General features: G+C 38.0%; 1 long non-coding RNA gene across 1 annotated transcript; it reads right to left on the bottom strand.

Moving 5' to 3' along the window:
• Nucleotides 1-1,990: 1,990 nt before the first annotated feature.
• LOC137574344 (uncharacterized) lies at nt 1,991-2,556 on the bottom strand. The gene is made up of 3 exons (XR_011031982.1): nt 2,350-2,556; nt 2,079-2,286; nt 1,991-2,025 (listed from the first exon to the last, which is right to left on the bottom strand). It is a non-coding gene; the product is annotated as an uncharacterized lncRNA (long non-coding RNA).
• Nucleotides 2,557-3,817: the final 1,261 nt, after the last annotated feature.

The raw sequence follows: 3,817 nt of genomic DNA, 5'->3' as shown, positions 1-3,817 counted from the left end.
TCCCAGACGAAGCGTCGTCTGTGCCTTAGTCTCGCGAGCTTCTCTCTTTATGTAAATTAGTTCAAGTGCATAAGATTTTTTTTTGTTTTTATTTCTTTCTGTTATAGTTGTTGTTTTCTTTTAACCCTCTCTTTGCCTTTGATACTGCTTTGTATGTTGGGTTAGGTTGGGAATCGATTTAGGCAAAAGCGTCCAACCGGCATTTCCTAACCAATATACGTTTGTTCCGGTTAACTCAAAATCTTGGCCCAAAAATAAAAAATCGAAAGCAATATTGAAATCAATGAAATTCGGAGTATTCTTATAAACGCCAAGAATAGTTAACTTCGTTGTTGTATCAAGGATAGTCGCTGGAAAATCCCAAGTGTAATTCTTGAAAGCTAATTCGATAAAGTTCTGAATGCCCTTTCGATCCGCATATGTCCACTCCATCACATACTTAGCTTTGATATATTTTAAGGGATAATGGTTCAGCTTAATATTTGTTAGTTTATGAACCATACAACCCTCAGGATCGGGCCATATTGCTTCCATTGAAGAGATCGATTGTTTGATGAATCATTTTTGGTCGTGAAAAACTAAACTTATAAACTAAACCAGTATATACCTTGGGTTTATTTACAGGACAAAAAAAAAAAGTTTGAAATCGTTAGTTCTGGGTACTTTTTATCCGATCTTCAAGATGAAATAACAAATTTCACTCCACCGAATCTACATAAAGATCCGCCTACACTTTAAAAGTTTATAGAAAATAACAGTCATTAGGTTTTTCCTTTTTTTTTTAAATTTTTTTATCATTTTATTAATCCTCTTATTGTCATATGTACATAAGTATGTATATTCCTTCCATCCTTGTCTTCACCCATTCTTAAATAAGGCCAAAAGTGATATTTTATAACCGGCATTGTGTGTGGGAGGGTTTGTTTCTGTTTTATTTTTTTCATAAAAGTCTATTGCAGAGGTTTCTGTTTCATTTTATTAATTTTTTTTTTTTTCAATGTTCGTTTTGGGTTCGTTTACTCTTAGTTAATGCGTTTGTCTATAAAATTTGTTGTACGAACGTGTGCTCAAAGCCTTCCAACATACTATATAATTTAATGTATTTAGGTCCACCCTCCCACTCCTAGTCACAAAGCGTCGGCAACCCACGACCGATAACCCCTCGCAGAGTGGTGGATTTATGAGTGCATTAGCGGTAAGTCGATTGAATTTGCAAATTCCTTGTGATGGTGGCTTTTATGACTAGACAAATTTTTGTGCATATAAAAGAAATGGCAATTAGAGGCAAACGTTTAATTACCCGTTTCTGATTCGAATTGAGGAGCCAATTCAATGGACAAGACTGGACCTAGAGATGGTAGGCTATCTGGCTATCGCACAGATGATTTCGAATTAATCGGCCAACTACTTATTATACAGTCAATTGTATCGATAAATATCAACAATACTCAACTCCATCAAGGCCAATCCTTTCGGTTAGAATGTATTCTAGTTCATTGGAACATCGATAGAAGTCATCAATTTGTATTTCGTTACAGTTCCATTACTGTGGCAAATTGAAGTCAATTTTCGTTTTGGTCTTGGCACTTGTTCTCATAATTTCCATCTCTACTCCAAAACAGGGTACTCTTTGACCGCCGCAACTTCATTGCTTGCAGTGCCTTTACCCCTTACCGTATGCAATGTATTTCTAGCCCCTACTCATTGGTGTTTTGCTGGTGTTGGCGTTGGCCTCGACTCTGCAAATGATTTAAAGTGTTGCTTTGCATTACATTTATTGCCAATTGAAATTTGAAGTGCGTGAGAAAGTTGAATTGGGGTCCGAGTCTCAGTCCCACTTCAACTGCAACTCCAAGTCCGATTCCGGGTCTTAGTCTGAATCTGAATCTGAGTCCGAGTCAGGTTCAGGTTCTCTTGCCATGATGCTCTTGGTGTTTGGCCTTTGTGCTGCGGGTTAATATGAGCTGAAAATTGGCTTGCTTAGTTTTGTGGTCGTTGTTGTAGTCTTCGTTGCTCGTTTGTGTGCTGTGATTTGATAACATTTTTCAGTCAGCCAACGGGAATGGAAAGTTTGTTACCAGTCAACCGGCTATGGGTCGCCAAAAGATGCTGCTGAAGATGTTTCTGAAGCTGCTGATGATGATGATGATGATGATGCTGGTGTTGGTGGTTGGTGCTGGAATGGGATGGGTGCGGCATTTGGGAGTCTTCATCGTCGTCCATCATCATGTATGCTTGTAACTAAATACATATGCGCTAGGCCATACTTTGGAAACATTGTTTCATCTAAAAAAAAAAAAGAAGGGTCGATGTTATTTACTCATTCTCGATTACCTTGACTCCACCCACTTGCCAGTTCACTTGGCAAATGAAGGCAATTAAATTTTTGTAAGCCTGCCTTCATCGCTCTATGGCCATCGTTTTCCTTAGTTCAATTAATTTCAATTCAATTGATTTGTTTATATACATTTTGCAGCATAATCAGCTACATATATTAAAGCAAGTCGCGCGGGTTTTTTCCCCCAAAAGGGGCGGGGCTCTCTCTCTTGATTTCGACTTGAAGACATTCTTGACTATAATTTCATCATTAAGCTTCAAGGCAAGTCCGAGATGTGTGAGTGTGTGTGTCTCTGTGTGTGTGTGTGTATGTGGTTGTATGCAAAATGTATTGAGAGCTTGCCAATTGGATGGTTAATGGTTGATACTAAATCTTAGATGGCGGCCGGCGATACACCTGCAGGTGACAAGTGTGCAGGTGCACTGGAAAAATAGAAATAGATAAATTAAGCTAAACTTCACAATGTGACAATATTATTCCATTTTAAACTAGAATTATGCAGAAGGAATACACAAAGCTTAGTTAAATAAACATATAAGAACTAAAATTACGTATACGCAATGTGAGTCCATGGACAAATCGTTCACATATGTACGAATGGCCAAGTGAAATTCTTTTTTTGTCTTACACGGAGATTCAAAATGTGGAAATAAGCAATCTGTAGCCCCTTTTGTTGAGACCTGAAAAAAAGTAGGTCTTTGGAGATTAATCAAAATGCTTACCGGAAAATGACAAAGGCCAAAATATCCTTAAAAACTCTTTTCAAGAATGTTTGTGTTTGCTCATAGTGCAAATTAGAAGATGACTTTATTATAACTTGCATGTTCAATGATAAATCGGAAATCCTAGCTATTGACAGGTACAGTGGAGTTATGTTTTGAAGACTGAGAAGTCTAAGCATTGGTGAGAAAGGATTCTATGGAAAATTAATAGGCCAGAGATTATATCAAAATATTCCAATTGAGCTCTATGTTCTACACATTGCAGATGTCGGGGGACATAGGTGGGGATATTATTATCTTATTGTCGATTTTCGCTCAGTGTATCTGGCGTATATCTCTCTCCCCCCTCTCATTCGACATTTTCGCCATGCTGTTGTTGTTGTTGTTGCTTCTAATATGCATGCCGCCCAACTTGTTATATACATGTTCAATATAATGGCAACCTGAAACCAAAATGTCTCGATCGTCGCGTCGTCTCTCAATAGCCTCTCGATCCTCTTCTCTCCATCGTCGCCCTTGCCATCGCAGCCACTCATTTGTATGTGTGTGTGTGTATATCTTTGTGTTTGTTGATTGACCAATAAACTAGCAGCTTCATATCAGTTTACGTTGTTAGTTATAGTTTGTTATTGGTTGCCAGTGTTTTTTGTTTTTTCTGTGCAGAGTCTTTTTTTTTTTCAGAATTCGCAAAACAAACTGAACTGAAAACTCCTCGCCCCAAAAAGTGAAACCAGCTCTTCAAGTGGCAGAGGCTGTG

Source organism: Drosophila tropicalis, unplaced genomic scaffold, assembly GCF_018151085.1.
Source record: "Drosophila tropicalis isolate 14030-0801.00 unplaced genomic scaffold, ASM1815108v1 contig_443, whole genome shotgun sequence".
NCBI lineage: Eukaryota > Metazoa > Arthropoda > Insecta > Diptera > Drosophilidae > Drosophila > Drosophila tropicalis.
The sequence above is the reverse complement of the archived record's forward strand: the minus strand, read 5'-3'. Positions and strand labels throughout refer to the sequence as shown.